Below are 18,370 nucleotides of genomic sequence, written 5' to 3' on the forward strand. Positions count from 1 at the left end.
AGGTGGTGATGGTAGAGTTACCTTAGTCTCTTTCACTTGACACTGCTCACTAAAACTTGCAATCTGAGTCCCACTCTCAATGGTATTGTCTTTTCTACTCAGCTTGCTATGGTTCATTTTCAACCTACTTACCACTTCTCAAAGTGATGGACTTGACATGTTCCTTACCTTCCCTTCTTAGATTTACTTCTATATCACTAGGTAATGTTCCTTGAGCTCTGTGGTTTAATAAATTGGCAATTTGACCAACTTGAGTCTTGAGGTTTCGTAGTGATGCTGCTTGACTTTGGATGATACTATCAGTCTATGTTATGTACTGCCTTAGCAAGTCCTCCAAAATTGACTTTTTTTTCTGAAATAGGCACTCTTGCTTGCTATTGGAATTCTGATGGTGCATTCAGCCTTAAAGTTGAAGATGATCCTTGATTATTGGCCCAAGAGAAGTTTGGATGGTTCCTCCACCCTGGATTGTAAATGTTGGAATATGGGCTATTTTGCTGTCTATTCCCCACAAATTGCACTATTTTTGTCAAACTTGGACACTGATGCCTTGCATGATCATCTCCACAATACTCACAAGCTACAAAAGGACTTTGAAAGGAGTTAGTACCAAAAGACTTAAGTTTATGAGTTAGAACTGCTACCTATGCGGATAGTGCCGAAAGGGCATCTACATCATCAATTCGAACTACTCCCTATGCATTGATCACTTTGCTGCCAATAGTAGTTGTTCATGGCCATGTCTTCAAATAAATCGTATGCCTCATTAATTGATTTAACCATTAAAGCTCCTCTTGTAGTGGAATCAATGGTATATGAACATGACCACTTAAACCATTGTAGAATGTTTGCACTTGAAGCCACTTTGGAAGACCATGATGAGGACAACACCGAAGTAATTCTTTGTATCTTTGCCAAGCCTCATACAACGATTTAGAATCTTGCTGCATGAATGATGTGATATCATTCCTCATTTTCACTGTCTTGGCTAGAGGAAAGACCTTAGTAAGGAACTTTTGAGCATGATAATCCCATGTTGTTATTGAGCCAGTGGGGAGCGCATTCAACCATACTTTAGCTTTAATCCTCAATGAGAAAGGGAAAAGCCTTAATCGAATTGCATCATCTGTGACACCATTGTGTTTGAAAGTATCACATATCTCCAAGAAGTTTGATATATGGCCATTTGGATCATTGTTTGGTAGGCCACCAAACTGGACTAAAGTTTGAATCATGGTGATGATGGTTGGCTTGATTTCACAATTATTGGCTTGAATAACTGGCTTTTGAATGCTCGATGGAATCCCTTGCACTAATGGAACAACATAATTCCTTAAGCAATGATTTTTAGCTACTACTCACTCTTAGATTTGCTGTTCATCCTGTTGATCAACCACTGTATTTGTTTGAGCAAAACCTTGTTGATTTTCTTGTCGAAGTCTGTGAAATGTTCTCTCTATCTCTAGATCACAAGGTACAATCTCCAAGCCTTTTGCTCTTCTCTTACAATGACAAAACAAGCCAGTAAAACAAAAAAAAAAAACTTAATTTAAGACTAATTTGTGGAATTTTAATATTAGCAAATAATAAAGAAAACAAAATCCCTAGCGACGGTGCCAAAAATTTGTTGTTTAATTTTCACGCAAGTGCACATTATCGCAACAAGTAATATAGTAAGAATTAGAGTATCGTTCCCATAGAGATTTATTCCTAAATTTTTACTAGCTGCAAAAATTTTATAACAAATCAATCTTATTTAAATAACTGAAATTTACAAAAAATTAGTTAAAACAAAATTAAAATAAGCACTTAATTAACTAACAGAAGTTAAATTTACTAGAGAAAGACAATAGACTGAATACTTAGGATTATAGGTTCATTCAATGCTTCATCTGATACTAGCTTCTCTAATTATTTATCTTCTTGGGTGGTTGTACTAACCTAGAATCCAAAGCTATGTACAAGTCTCTGTCGAGATGCTTGCACAAATACCTAACTTAATTAGTTCACTATATGTTTATACAAATCAATTAAATTAAGTTCATTAAGCTAGCGTTCAAATTTGGTTATGCATGGCAATTGGTGTATGTCTACTCAAATTGCGAATCAAATCACTTAACTGATGTGAACATACACTATTTAAATCTTCATCCAATCTAAAATCTCTCTGTCGAGTTTCAATTAGATTCATAAATCAATTAATTGTTGATCAGGCAATTAAAATCATTAATAACATATTTGAATAAGCAAAACTATACCCATTCTTGATAAATAAAAGAGAGGCTAATATGAAAACTATATGTTGAATTCCATCATAATCTTAGAAAAACAAATTAGTTCATGATATCTAAATAAAACATGATCCAAAGAAATTTAGCCATGAATTCAAGTCAAAGAAAATAAGAATAACACAAAATAAAGAAAGAAACTAATGTTGAAGCTTTATGTTCTCGAATCTCTCTCAATTTCTCTTGTTCTCTTATTTGATTCTTAGTTCCAAATCTTTAGAAAAGTTGATGCCATTCTCTCCCTAAAATTCTCTACAAAAATCCTTTCAATACTCACAAATTAACCAAATTCCAAAATTTCTTGTTAGCGAATTTATTTGTGGAATAGGCATCCAATGCCACAACTCTAACTTTGACATGGATTTTTTACCACCTTTTAATCCAAACTAAGCAAAATTAAAAACAAAAAAGTTGTAGCCTTTCCTTTCAGATTTCTATTAGTTAAAGAATCACCTCATTTTCAGTTTGGTAGAGAAAGTTATAGTAAAAAGACCGCAACGTGCTCAACAAATTTTGCACCCAACCATCTTGCGCATTTCACTTCCATGAAGCTCTTTACACTTTAGAAACTTTAAAATAGAGACTAAATCAGTAATTTTCAAATTAGTACTGTTGATATGAAAATGAACTTAAATAAAAAAAATTTAAATGCATTAACCTAAATAAAGAAAATATAAAAACTACCTAAAATTAAATTGAAAACATAAAGAGTTAGCTATTTTTTATCATTAAAATAAGGTAAAATAATTCTATATCATGGAGTTATCACATGCTACCAAAGTCCTCAATGATATCATGAATTCTGAAAATCATCCTTCATGTGCATAGACATAGTCTCAAGTAACTTAGTTCACATCAAAATCGAGGGTGTTACATTTTCCCTTCTTTATAAGAAATTCATCCTCGAATTTAATTACACATCATGAGTTAGAGCATATATTAATCCTAAAAAAGATGGGGATATTTCTCTCAAATTTCCTTTTCATGTTCCCATGTGGCTTTCTTAACCCAATAGCTTTGCCATGGTACTTTCATCATAGCATTATTCTAAGAGCGAAGTTGTTTTACTTTCCGATCCAAAATGGCTACTAGTTGCTCCTCATAATTAAGTTCGTCTTGTAACTAGACCTCACCATATTGTATCACATGCGAAAGATCGAGAACATACTTCCTAAGCATGGATACATGGAAGACCAGATTAACATCAGACAAATTAGGCGATAATGCCAAATAATATGCAACTGCGCCAACATGCCTTAATACCTTAAAGGGTCTGATGTACCTAGGGCTTAACTTACCCTTCTTTCCAAATCTTTTAACTTTTTTGATTGGCGAGATTTTCAAAAACAAAAAATCACTAAATTTAATCTCTAAAGGTCTGCACTTATTGTCGACGTAAGATTTCTGGCAACTTTAAGCCATTAGTATCCTTTCTCAAATTACATGGACGCCTCGCTAACTTCTTGAACCATATCCGGTCTTAAAAGCTTTCTTTCTCCAACTTTAAGCCAACCAATAGGCGATCTACATCTTCGCCCATATAAAGCCTCATACGGTGCCATACCAATCATGGCTTGATAGCTATTGTTATAAGCAAACTTGGCCAAAGGTAAATAATGGTTCCATGAAACTCCAAAGTCGAGTATAATCGCTTTTAACATATCCTCAAGGTTCTAAATTGTGTAGATGGATTGCCCATCAACCAGTGGGTGGAAAGCCATACTAAAATCCAATCTTGTGCCTAAGCCCTCTTGTAGTTTCCTTCAAAATTGACTCATGAATTGCGATCTTCTTTCGGACATGATCGTTATCAGAACACCATGCAGCCTCACAATCTCATTGATATAAATTTGGGTGTACCGACCTATTCCATACATAGTCTTGACCGACAAAAAGTGAGATAACTTAGTTAGCTGATCAATTATCACCTAAATGGCATCATAGCCACCCCTAGCTCATGGTAAACCATTCTAAAATCCATTGCTCCATGTTCCCACTTGCATTTGGATATCGGTAACAGTTGTACTAGTCCCCGAAGGCCTCTGATGTTTAGCCTTCACTTATTGACAAGTGAAACACTTAAAGACATATTCGGCCACATCTCTTTTTAATCCTAGACACCAATAAATAGACTTCAAATCATGATACATCTTGGTGGCTCTTGGGTGTATCGCATAGGTTGCACATGAACCTCTTCCAAAATCTCATTTCTTATACCATCTATGTTTGGCACGTAAACTTGCGATTGATATCTCATTAAACCATCAATGCCATAGTCAAAGTCTCAAGTTTTATCTTCTCTCATATCCCCAAATATTTTCACCATATATTCATCTTGGTCCTAAGTAGCTTTAATCTAATCTAATATCATGGGTAGGACTCTAAAATGAGCCAACAAGGCGTTTGAATGATTAATCTCCAAGTGTACCCCCATATTGCCTAGGTCATACAAACTTTGCACCAAGGATCACCTCTACACGGTTTTATGTGCCAAATTCCCATCGACTTTCAAGTCAGGCATCTACCACTACATTTGCTTTGTTGGAATGGTAGAGTACGGTGTAGTCATAATTTTTTAATAATTCCAACCACCTACGTTGTCTCAGATTCAAATCTCTCTGCTAAAATATATACTTTAAACTCTTGTGATCAGTATATATTTCGCAAGTTTACCATAGAGATAATGGCACCATTTCATAGCAAATACAATGGCGACCATCTCTAGGTTGTGCGTAGTGTAATTCTGTTCATGCCATTTTAATTGTCGAGAGGCGTATGTTATGACTTTTCCATGTTGCATCAACATGTAACCTAATCTAACCCATGATGTATCGCAATACACGGTATGGCCTTTGGATCAACACGACAGGCTTAACATAAGTGTAAAAGTGAGGTAGGCTTTAAGTCTCTAAAAACTAGCCTCACATGCATTAAACCAATCAAACTTGAGTCCTTTCTATGTTAGTCTTGTCAAAAGAGATGTGATCTTAAAAAAATCTTGCACAAACCGTCTGTAGTATCTAGCTAAACCCAAAAAAATTTCTAACTTCCATTACAGATGTGGGCCTTGGCCAATTCTCCACAACTTCTATCTTATTAGGATTGACTTGTACTCCTTTCTTAGACACAATGTGTCACGACCCAAATTCCGGGCCATGACTTGCGCATGGGCCTAATGGACGTAGCCCACTAAGCCCAAGCAAGCCTATTTATACAACCTGTTCATCCTTCCATCATAAATGACTAAAGTCACATTTAATAATTTCAATTCAAAATATACATATATTGTCTAAAAAATATGTCTTAATAATTTACATCGGGTTTGTCTATACACAACAAAGAGATTCTCGACTTTTAGCAAAGAGACCTGAGCAAAAGTATTGCTATCGAATGCCGAGATACCTACCAAGGAGATGAATCTACAAGGACACCTTGACCCAGTTACCGACTGCCTCTTGATATGAAAACATGAAGTTGAAAACAGTGAGTATAAACCCAGTGAGTGAACAAAGAAAGGGAACAAGCAATCGATAAGGAAAGTTTAAAGAAATCATGATGCACTTATTTTCAAAACAATGCAATTTAGTTTAGTTCTTATTAAAACCCATATTTTAAACCCTTAATGAGTTAATCACTTGATGATAAAGGATACATGCATTAACAAAAGATTTGAAGAGTGAAAACTTTAATAGCATTCAAGCAAGTCAAGTGAAACGATGGGTCCTCGCTGCAGCGGAAAGGCATTCTCGCTGTAGCGAAATTTGGGCTCAAATTATCAACTGGTCGAGGGTTTCTTACTAAAACCCCTCATTTCAAACTTAATTAAATAAATTCCTTAATGTTGAGAGTTCATGATCACCTATGGTGCTAAAGAAATGGAAAATGGGGCGGCAACCAAACAAGGTAGCAAACAAAATAGAATGTTTCTCGTTGCAGCGAGAAGCTTCAGCAACTTTCTCGCTGCAGCGAGAACTAGGCTAGTGTAACCCGTAAAACTCGAGAGTTTTTTGCTACAGTGAGAATCATTCTCGCTGCAGCGAGAAACAGGACACCAACAAAAAGTTTTCATTCTCTCAAGAAAAGGCCATTTTGCTGCAATGACAAAATCAACTTGAAAATACTTAGAAATTTCCAAGGTTCAACATGCAAGATTTCACATGCATTACAACCATATACCATATTCATGAACTTTCTATAACACACATATATTTATATATGTATACATACATCATCAGGCATACCATCCCACCACACTTCGCTCATGTGCACTCCCTACTCGCAAATAGCTGGGTCATTATCAGCTCATGTGCACTCCCACATCACACATAGCTGGGTCATCATCAGCTCATGTGCACTCCCACACGCACATAGTTGGGTCATTATTATCACACAAAAAGGACCATCCAATGCATAATATACATATCAATAAAATGTATAAATGCATGAACCATTTATATGGCACATTTTCACAAGATAGAAACATTTCACCAAAGGCTTGTTCCCCAGGTATATTTTTTAAAGCAAAAACAAATGAACTTTCGAATTATTCATTTAAACATGTAGGCACTTCTCAAAACATTTTGAAATGCAAGTTCACTCATCGGTATTTGTAAAATCTTTACCCAACTCTAACTTCCTCTAATGGTCCAAATGGGGCGGTGGGGCTTCGTTGGAACCTATCATCACAATAACATCACCATTAACTCAATTCACATAACTATAAATTCTAAAAGCTACCTCCTAACTAGCTTCCAATTGCCATTGAGTGGCTATCTATTTTCACTATCCTAATCACTCTAAAATGAATGAACAACCTCAACTACAAAACACTCACAAGTCTAATCATTAGCCATTCTCAACACTTAAAAATCAACTCTAATTCACTACTCACCTTGGTAGCTTTGTAATTGAAATTCTTTCCAAAAATTTCCAAACTATTATAGAAGCTCCCTTTTTCTCTCTCTAAAACACTTAGCTAGTGAGAAAAAGTATGGAAGTAAGACTTTTCAAGGGTTTTAAAGTGAGAGTGAAAGAACACAAAAGGTTTTATGAAAAGGTGCACAAAAACATGAAAATTGGAGCTAGCTTGAGAGAAGTTATAGGGATTTCCAAACAAGCTTCCATGGAGGATGAAAGCAACGTGAGATGGGAGGAAGAAGAAGAAGAAGCTGTTGGAGAAATGAAGAGGCTGTTGGAACAAATGATATTTATAGCTAAAGCTTCTCCAATCTCTTATTAAATTATGAAAATGCCCTTAACAAGTTGGCTTGTTCTCCTCAAATCCTTTGTGTAATCTTTTTACTCTTTTGACACTAGGACAAGGTCCATAATGGTCTAAAAATACTTAGGTTCACGAAAACTTAAAATTTTGACTCGAGATGAAAAATGACCATTTTGACCCTACCTTGGAAATCATCATTATTTTTATTTTCTTCGTGATTTTACCCTTATTTTCATCATTCATTTATGCCTTAGGCCTACTTAGGCCTTAATTTTGTTTGAAAGCTCACTTCTAGGGGCTCACTAAGGAAATGATAAAATTACCCCTAGTTAGTGATATCGCGTCTACTTCTAGCTACTAATCTATAAAGGTCAAGGTCTCACACAACGTGTCCTAAGAAACTGACTTTATTTAGCCAAAATTAGCACTTTAAAAATTTAGCATACAACTGATGCTCTGTTAAGGTCAGAAGCATGATTATCAAATGATGTGCATGTTCCTCCAAGCTCTTAGAATATACTAATATGTCGTCCATGAACACGACCATAAATCTATCCAAATATGCTCAAAAGACCATATTCATTAAGTCTATAAATGCTATTGGTGCATTGGTGAGTCCAAATGACATTATTAAGAATTCATAATGTCCATAACATGTGCGAAACGCTGTCTTGGGTATATCACTCTCCCAAATTCTCAACTAGTGATACCCCAAGCATAAATCAACCTTAGAAAAGCACATCGCATCTTACAATTGATCAAACAAATCCCCAATTCTCAAGAGTGGACATTTATTCTTAATTATCACTTTATTAAGCTGTCGGTAATCAATGCATAATTGAAGGCTACCATTCTTCTTCTTTATGAATAGCACCAGAGCTCTTCAAGGCCACACCCTTAGGCATATGAAGCCTTTATTCAATAAATCCTCCAATTGCTCCTTAAGCTCTCTTAATTCAGTTGGTGCCATTCAATAAGGAGGTATAAAAATTGGCTTCGTATCTGAAATCAAATCAATACAAAATTCAATCTCTCTTTCGGGAGGTGATCTAAGCACTTCATTTGGAAATACATCCGAATACTCACCTACTACTAGTACATAATCCACACTCCCATAGTCCCTCGAAGTATCTTTAATCATCGTTAGATGTCCCTAGCATTCTTGCCCTGGCATTGTCTAGCGGCCATAATTGACATGACTTCCACAAATATCGGGCTATCATGCCCATAAATCATAAACGAGGGTTCGCCTATGAACTTAAACTTCACAAGCTTATAGTGGCAATCCACTTTAATAAAGTAGGACGTCAATTAATCCATTCCCAAGATTATGTCAAAATCCAAAGTTAACAACAATACAAAGTTTGCTAACATGTCTTTGTCCTTGATGTGGACCATGTAGGACTTATACACATATTTTGCTCTAAATATCTCCTCTAAAGAAGTAGTCATAATTAGGGGTTTCTCCATGTTACTGTAAAAACTGTCTAACTTTGCTACAAAATGTGGGAACACAAAGGAATGTGTCTATTTGAGATCAAATAATACTAATGCTTCGGTACCACAAATATAGAGTATACTTGTGACTACTACATTGGAAGTTTGAGCATCTTGTGGTGTTAAAGCAAACATCTGCGCTTGGCCTCCAACATCATTATCCGGTTATGCCAGTTGACCTTGAGATGATGAGGGTATACCCTTGCCTTTATCATCTCTGACATTCCTTCTAACCAATGCCGTTCTAGGCGGGGTAGTTGCTACTTGTTTTACATATCCATGGTCAACTTCTGTTGATTGCCTCTACATGGGGCAATCTCTCATCAAATGCCTAAATTGGCCATATCCAAAACATAACCCTGCTACTTTGTGGCATGGTCCCCCATGTGCCTTTCCACAATAGCTACATAAAACACCCTTTTGTTTGAGGCCCAAATTAGATGCTCTACTGAACTGTTCTTGTCTAAAAGGTGGGCTAAATGAATCAATGTTCCTTGGTGGCCTGGGCATAAGAGTAGTTCCCTCCTGACTCTAACGGTGTATAAATGTTAGACTCTTAGTCATGCTAGAATCTTTTCGACCTTGTTGGCATTGTGTCCGAGCTCTTCGACCCCTACCTCTTTACATTTTGGATTCCATTCTCCTAGTTTCAATCATTCTAGCCGCATCCACCATTGCCACAAAAGAGATAAATCACTAAGTGGTAAGAACTCTAAACAGCAACTCAATTAGTCCCCTAATAAATCTCTTGATCCTTTTTTGCTTAGTTAGGACCAAGTAAAGAGCACATTTAGATAATTGGGTGAAGCAAACATCATACTCCGTCATTGTCATATCCAAAATTTGTACTAGCGTCTTAAACTCTTATGCCTTTGCGTCTCTCACGCTTTTAAGAAAAAAATGATCTAGAAAAACTTAGACAAATATCTCTCATGATATCGAAGTTGACCTTGATGGGCTACTTCTCTTGAGTGACACAAACCATATTTTGATCACATCTTTTAGTCTGAATCCCACCAATTCCATTGATCAATGTGTGAAGCATATTTTATTTTGGCCATATCTTTCAAAAATCTTTATGGATCTTCCTCCCCATCTGAACTAGTAAATAACAATGACTTTTCTCTTAGATTAACAACATTGGTAGGTCTAAACAAGTCAACATGCACTAGTTAAAGTGGTCTAAAAGTTGAAATCACCTTCTTTGATTTGAAAGAAATTCTAACTTGTTTTCCAAATTGACATGCATCGTAAATTTTATCATTTTCAGAAAAAATCTTTAGATGTCCAATAACCAAGTCTTTTTTTTAAAGTTTTGAGATAGTATGCATGCTAGCATGCCCAAGTCTTCTATGCCACAGCCAACTATCACATACATCATTAGCCATGAGACATGATTCATTCCTAATTTCATTAAGAAAAATCACATATATGTTCTCAATTCTTTTGCTTATGAATATTGCTTTATTAGTGTTAATGTCAATAACTTGGCAGCATCCATGGGATTCAAAACAAACTTTATATCTTTTGTCACAAAGTTGACTAATGTTTTATAAATTATGCTTTAAACCGATAACAAGTAAAACATGCTTGATTTAAGTTTGAGAAGTGTTACCAATGGTTCCAATTCATTGAATAATACCTTTAAAGTTATCCCCAAAAGAGACACTTCCACTTTTCTTTCTATCAAGATTGACAAATAATCTTTCATTTTAGATCATATGTCTTGAGCAGTCATTGTCCATCTACCAAGGTTGCCTTTTCTTTGGTTAAGCTTGCAAACATTGTTTTTTCTATCTTTACTTAACCTATAAAATAAGTTTTCAGTTTTTCTTTAAAGGTACCCATACCGTGATGGGTCCTTGGAGGTTAGTAAGCACATAAGAACCTTTAGACACCTAAACCAATTTGGTCTTGGGGAGGTTGTTTCCCTAATGATAGTAGTCATAAGAGAGATGTCCTTTTTTGCCACATACATAGCGATAAATTAAAGATGCATCATTTTCTTTCTAAAAACTACATTTCTCCTAGGTTTTTCTTCTTTGTTCAAATTCTGTTTTGAAATCTCTTCTTTTGAAGCTTTGAGAATAACATTTTCATTCAATGCTTTTTGTAAGGCTTCATTTTACCTTTATGTTCCAATTTCAAAGATTCAAAATCTGTTTTGGAGTGCTCAAGTTCAATTTGAAAATATTCCTTTGATTAAAAATAGATTTGAATTTATACTTGATTTTATTTAATTCATTTTTAGTGCAAGCTTTTCAAATTCAGCATATAGGCAATCATACTTGTTAGTGCAATAAGCTCGATGTGAATATTTCCAAGAGAGGGGTGAATTGAAATGTTTTTTAAATTTTGAAGATTGCTTTTCAATTTTGAGAAAATAGAATTCTTTTAATCCAAATTCCCAATTTGAAAGTGAGCAAGATAATTAACTTTTTGCAAAATAAGAAAGATTGGAAATGTGAATGAAATTAAAGAAGTAAGAAGAGGGAAAAATCAACACTATAATTTTTATAGAGGTTCAGCCTCTTTGCCTACGTCCTCTCCCTTAGATTCACTAAAGAGTTTAAAACCACTATTGAATTAGAATTCAATACAATGCCTTTTGTGGATTGAGCATAACCTTTCAATACAATCCCTTTTTATGGTTAAAGCACAACCATTCTACCTTTTTATCTTGATTAAGTTATAACCACTTAAATGAATACAATGAATAAAATGTAAGTGTAGCCGGAGTGCCTATAAATAGGCTGAACAACAAGTTAGTACTATGTTTGGTGAGAAAAAGAATAAGCAATAAAGGCACTTTAAATGGTATAATTGAAGACTTAAATGCAAGAAGAAGAGTGCAAAGAATGTTTAATTATTTGAGCTAAAATATTCTTTTAGAGTTATGTTTCAAAGTCTTCCAACCTTTGTAAATGCTGTAGGAGCTTGTGTTATAGTTGCTGAAGCTGCAAGGGTAATTAGAGGTTCATTAAATGTGAAAATAGTCATTCTTCTCTTCATTCAAAGCTCCAACAGTCATATTGTATCGATACATTACCTATTTTATTTTTTAATTCTCGCTATGATCTATCGATATGTTTTGCCATGTATCGATACTTTTCAACTTTCCTACAAGAGTTTGGCCATTCTATTGAATATGTATCAATACATTTGCTAATGTATTGATACCTTTTGTAAAGTCTGACCTCATAAAATACTTATCATGACATACATGTGATGATAGCATGATTGCATGCTAGAAGAGTCTCGAAAAATTTATAAAAGTAGGTATTGTACTTAGAGTTACAACAAAGTTGATTTAAACCTCGAACTAGATCAAATAAGAATTTTAAGGTGCAATTAAGAGCGTCACAGCCCAAGGATGACTCAAAATGGTAATTCGGAGTTTGAGGATCAAGTTGGAGTTAAACTGAAATTTTCACTATCTAGGGGTAAAATGGTCATTTGCCACTTAGGGACAAAATGGGAATTTTTAGAAAAGATTTTTTGGCCCCATTTGACTTATTAGAGTATGATTTGAGTATTGGAGTATGATTTGAGGTTAAGAAGTGAAAAAAATTTTAATCCCGGTATTTTTCAGAGATAGGGGTAAAATGGTAATTTTACCACACCTGGGGCAAAACAATAATTTTCCACCACCAGAACATTTGTCCAGCACATGGTCTTCCCTTATCCTCATTTTTTACCTTTGACTAATCATGTGGTGGAGATTAAAGGTTTAAAATTTTTAAAGTTTTAAAAATGGACCAATAAGAAAATGACATGTGTCAAGCTTAGGATATTTTATTATTTAACTTAAAAATCAACATAAATCAGCTATTATTTCTCCACATATTCGGCCAAGCAATGAAGAGAAGAAAAGAAAAGAAAGAAAAACCCTAGGGAGGAAAAACTAAGGAAAATTTGTTGAATTTTCAAGAAATTGGTGACTAAAGGTAAAATTTTTAATCTTAAGCTTGAAATTCATCTTGCCCATGCATTCTTTTCCATTTTCCATGAATTAAATTCAAGTTTTCATGAGGGGCAATATGCTGGCCAGATTTAGAGAGAGAAAGTTGGTGATGGATTTAGTTGAATTTCAAGGTAACTTAGTGTTTTTCGATGTTTAGTAACATTTAGTATGAAAATTAAACAAGAAATCCACATACCCATTATAGAACCTATCTTGGCCGAATTTTATGGGTGAGATTTGATGATGAATTAGGTTGTTTTTCATGCCCTTTAGATTGTATTTGGTGCTTAGGAATACCAAAAATCGAAAACGGGTACCGAAAAATTTTACTCTCGTTAGTTAGCAATTTACACCATAATGAGGGATATTTTGGTAATTGCACTTAGAATAGATTTTTAGTGAAGTGTGTGGAATTTTGGGGAGTCCTGGAAGTGCAATAAATTAATTGGAATCGAATTGGACGTTTAGACCGATTAAATAGTGTATAGTGTGCGATAGGTCGAACACCTCCCATTTCATTGCATGTATTCATATAGAACATAGAATAGTTTTGTGACGATTTAGCATAAGTATATTTAATTTCTTGTTACACATTATGTATAGGTGGTGAGCCCTCGGATAAGGGCAAAGGTATTGCACTCGAGGATCAAGACTAGGAGTGTTGTAAATGTCCGTCAAAGTGAGTAACCACTGTTCATCTTATCTATCTAGAGTATTTTTACAATCGTTTTTATGATTTTAAGAATATTGAACCTAAATGAATTTTATGTTTTATGACTAATAATTGATTTAAGGAATAAGGTTTATGACTTATTTTACAATTCAATAATATTTTTGAAAACGAGAGTATGTGGAGACCAACCTTTGATGTTGCTTATATATTTAAGTTTAAGTACCTATGTTTGGAATTGATGATTTATGAACTGATACGTGATGACATATGTGGCTGGGATTTTGGGTTGTGAAATATATAAACTGTTTGTTTTCCTTTGATAGGCTGGGTAGTATTATGTTAGCCACGTTATGCTGTCAAAATTTTATTGATTGGTGGGTTATTTAATTAGCCACTGCAGTAGGCGGGATTCCATGGACTAGCCTATTAGAGGGGCACGGTAAACCCTGTTATATTTACCTTAGTAGGAGAGGCACAAAGGATATTTCCTAAGGTACGATAGAGTTCACTTCACGCCGAACCACCACTTGAGGATGAACTCTACCAACGCCAAGGGATGGCTAAACTATGTTTTTATGAGTAGTTGTTAACTTAATAACCTTGGCGGACTCGGTTGAATGCCTCGGCCAAGGTATCACCGAGTATGATTTTTGGCACGAGCCAAGTTTTTTAAGAAAATCATAAGTTGTGATGTGTATTATAATGAAATGTGTTGTTTTATATGATTTGAAACAAGTACAAAATGTTGTGGATTATGGTATGATGAAAAGTTAACTGTCTCCATTTACTCAGCTTTAGATGTTAATGACAAACTTTGTTTACTCATTGAGTTTATGAAAACTCACCATTTCTTTTTTTAACCATTTCAGGTTCAGGATAATCTGTAGGCAGTCGATTTCATCAAGGATTTCTTTTGGACTTACTTCCTTGGAAATCGTAGGTCTACATTCTTGCACACTTTTGGTTATCTCGAGGTCCATATGCCACTGTAGGATAATTTTGAATACCTGGTTTACTATATCACTATGTGTATGAATTTATTTTGTTCTTATGCTACAAAAATTATTTATGCATAGTTCTATAAAAATTGTTTTATAAGAAAATGGAATATATTATCAAATATTTTTATTTAGTCTAATTAGCCAACTTTTCACTCCAAATAGATGATTTAGATTACAAAAAATTATTTTCAATTGGAAATGGATATCTTTCTACCATATGTTGTATTTTTTTCAGGTTTCGAAATTTTCAGGTAAAAATGACCAAAATACCCCTATGTGGAGAAAATTTTATTTTTATTGTTTTCGATCTAAAATAGTTTATATTCTCTTAAAACTCGATATTTAGTAACTATTGCTCACAGGGAAAGTGGAAAACCGATGTAAGAGCCTTGCAAGGTTTCGATTGACATACCGGGTAATGAATGATTATCGAGACTTCGCGGTGGTTGTGACGGGCTCGAAAGGAGTGCCAGGTCGTGACACCTTTGAGGCAACAAATATTCTATTGAAAATGTATCAAAACATTTGAAAAATGTATCAATACTTTTAAGGCAGTAAGCATTCTATTGCATTTCTATCAATAGATTTAAGAATGTATCAATAGATTGAGTTGGACTTTTCAAAATTTGACTTTTCTCAAGAACATGTATCGATAGATTTCAATATCTATCGATACTTGTCCAAATGTATTGATACATGAAGAACATGTATCGATAGAGTTGGACCATAATACATTTTTTCAAAGTCCATTTTCATTGTTTTTCTTCTCAAACTCATTTGAAAGTGTTAAGGGATGCCTAGACTTGATATTCCAAGACTTAAATGAATTTTAATCATTTTGTTTGTCATTTCAAAACACGAGATCGATTTGAAAACTATAAAGCTAACAATCTCCCCCTTTTTGATATGACAAAACAATAAGCAAAATTTGTTCGAGCTTTTGAAAATAGACTTTCTTGAATTTTAAAGATCTAAAAGTTTTATGAAATTTTGAATCTTCCCCCTTCGTTAATGCTCCCCCATAATTTAAGACTTTTTAAGAATTTCTAATTTTGAAAATGATTTGACTGTTTTAACAAGAAAGTAATGTAAAATTTACTAGTTAACCTCATTCTCGCTCTTTTTGTTATGTTGAAAAGAAAATTAGGCATGAAAAGAGAAAGCCAATTGGATTTCAAGGCATTGGTCAATGTAAAAAAAATGGTAAACCTTCAATCCATAATAATGTCGTGCACAATAAGAGAAGTAAGTGCAGAATATAGAGATAATAAACGAATCATAAAGAGGAAACAAGGTAGAATAATATTGCAGCAAAATAGAAATATGACCATTAAGAGAAGCATAAACAAGATGGCATACACATAAACAAGCTGCCCATGAGCCTAAACATAAACAAGCTATCCATGAGCATAAAGTAACAGAAAAGCATTAGACAGTCCAAAATTTGTCACCAATGACTAGGTAAATTCAGTACATAAAATTTGAAGGTATCAAAATGAGGGCAATGATAGTGATCAATGATGATGAAAATGGTATGACAATGTGGCCATCTAATTCAAAAAAGGCAATATGTGCTGAGAGTAGGCATTATTTTCTATGTTGAACTCAAAATGGTGGTGGAAAGTGAGCTCAAAATTGCTCCTCAAGAAACTACTAGTGATAAAGTAACTCTTGATTTTGGGCCTCCAAAGCATCCAACCTGTTAACCACATAAACATCCATAGATTCCATAAAATATAACAATCGAGTAAAAGCTTGCTCGGAATCAAAGGCAATGGACATAAAAGGAAAGCTAGGGGCGACACTCGGGTGCACACTTTGACCGGCACTAAGGGTTGCATTAGGAGCTACATTAGGCTTAACATAGGTGTCCTCATTACCTTTATCCCTAACAATATCAAGTTCATTTACAATTTCTTTGCATACTTAAGAGTGGTTGAAATACACAGATCCAAGCTTGGTGATGGCATGCTCATTGATCTTTGTGTGCATAGCATGTTGTTTAGGTGGGCCACACCTAGTGTTGATGCCCACGGAGTCAATGATGGCACTAATAGCCATGCCATAAAGTATTGTTTCCCAAATTTGTTAATGATTTTAAACATATTGTCAAGGATAAATTTGCAAGGTTGACATGATGGTTGGATTTGATATGATAAAGGAACCAAAAATCCTCACTCTTGATAGTGGAATAATTTATGTCATGAGGGCGAAGGGGGGACAGGATCAGGTGAAAAATACGATTGTAAAAAGACAAGTGTTTGACACTGGTGGTATTCTTCTCACTGGTAGGAGGTAGGTATAAATGGTGGACAAGATTTCATTAGGCATGACCCCCTCGATAAAGCCCTGATCCCCTTGACGAATATCAAAGTCTAGGACAGAATCTAGGTTGTGTTCGGCTACCACAATCTTCGTACCCATGACATAGGTACAAAACCTATCAGTGTGCTCTATAGGTTTGCTATCCTCATAGTCTTGGGATTTAGTGGTGACATTAAAGTAAATCACCCTAACTAAGTCTACATAATAAATTGGATTAATGGAAAGGTAATTAAGCTAGCCTAGTTCTTGAAAGTTATCAATGTATGGAAAATTAATGTGCTTGAGATAGTTAAAGTCGATTACCTTTCCCAGCTTGACATCCCGTTTGGTTTAGTCTTTGTCGAATTCACTCTTTAAAGAAGGGTGAAAGAAGTTCCAGTTGAAGGAGTTATCATCATTGCATGGTGCCGGTGGTGGTGGTGGTGGTTGGGAAGAGGTGGCAGCATCTTGGTTAGAGACTCGCTAGTGGGAAGTAATGGACTTTGTCTGTTTGGATTGGGAGGCCATTTGAGTTTTTAATTTTGGAGAGTTTCTAAAGAAAAAAGAACCGATAAAAATGCTAAAGGTCGGCTATGAGGACTTTTAATCAATGTAACTCATCTTAAAAATGATCAATTTCCACAAATTTGAAAATTTGAAACCCAAAGTTTCAAAAAAAAAAAAGAATTTGGGAATTTCAAAAAGAAAGCCATGGTTGCCACTTAGAGCGTTAGTGACGACTCTTAAAATGAAGAAAATGAAGTTGCCAACCTTTGCTTCATAGCACTTGAAGACACCAAGGTATGCTCTACCTCTCATGGTTCTAGTTCATGTGCTTTAGATCAAGACTCATACTCATTTAATGAATTACAAGATACATATGATGACTTAGTATTTGAATTTGAAGAAAAGACATTGAAATATAAGAACATCATATCCAAGATTAAGGTAGAAAATGAGTTATTAGTCAAGACAAAAATAGAACTAGAGAACATAGTCTAAGACTTGGAAACTGAGAGAAATGAGCTGAAAAAGAAATATGAGAATTTGCACATTACATTCTCAAAATTCAACATGAGTCAACAAAAATTAAATGACATGTTAGAAACACAAAGAGCATTCTTTAACAAAAAACAAATTGGATATGATGGTACTAAAAAGGAAACTCATTTTTAAAATTTCTTTGTTAAAGGTAATGAACAACATAGCTCATTCACTATATGCATTTACTGTCATAAAGTAGGACACTCTATTTATTCTTATCCTTTAAGAATTACCACTTATGGAGGTAAGAAAATCAAAAGTGTATGAATAAAAAAAGGAACCAAACCTCCACATCGTAAGGTGGTAAAATTGGAACCAAAAGGAACTAAAGACATTAACTCATATGGACCCAAGAAAATTTGAGTACCAAAGTCATGT

General features: G+C 34.6%; 1 non-coding gene across 1 annotated transcript; it reads left to right on the plus strand.

Annotated features, from left to right (window-relative positions):
- Positions 1-870: 870 nt before the first annotated feature.
- Positions 871-977, plus strand: LOC148763602 (small nucleolar RNA R71). Its single transcript, XR_016025588.1, has one exon. It is a non-coding gene; the product is annotated as a small nucleolar RNA R71 (small nucleolar RNA).
- The last annotated feature ends 17,393 nt before the right edge of the window (positions 978-18,370 follow it).

The sequence above is a fragment of the Theobroma cacao genome, chromosome 3 (genome assembly GCF_053813885.1).
Source record: "Theobroma cacao isolate CCN51 chromosome 3, ASM5381388v1, whole genome shotgun sequence".
Classification (NCBI taxonomy): Eukaryota; Viridiplantae; Streptophyta; class Magnoliopsida; order Malvales; family Malvaceae; genus Theobroma; species Theobroma cacao.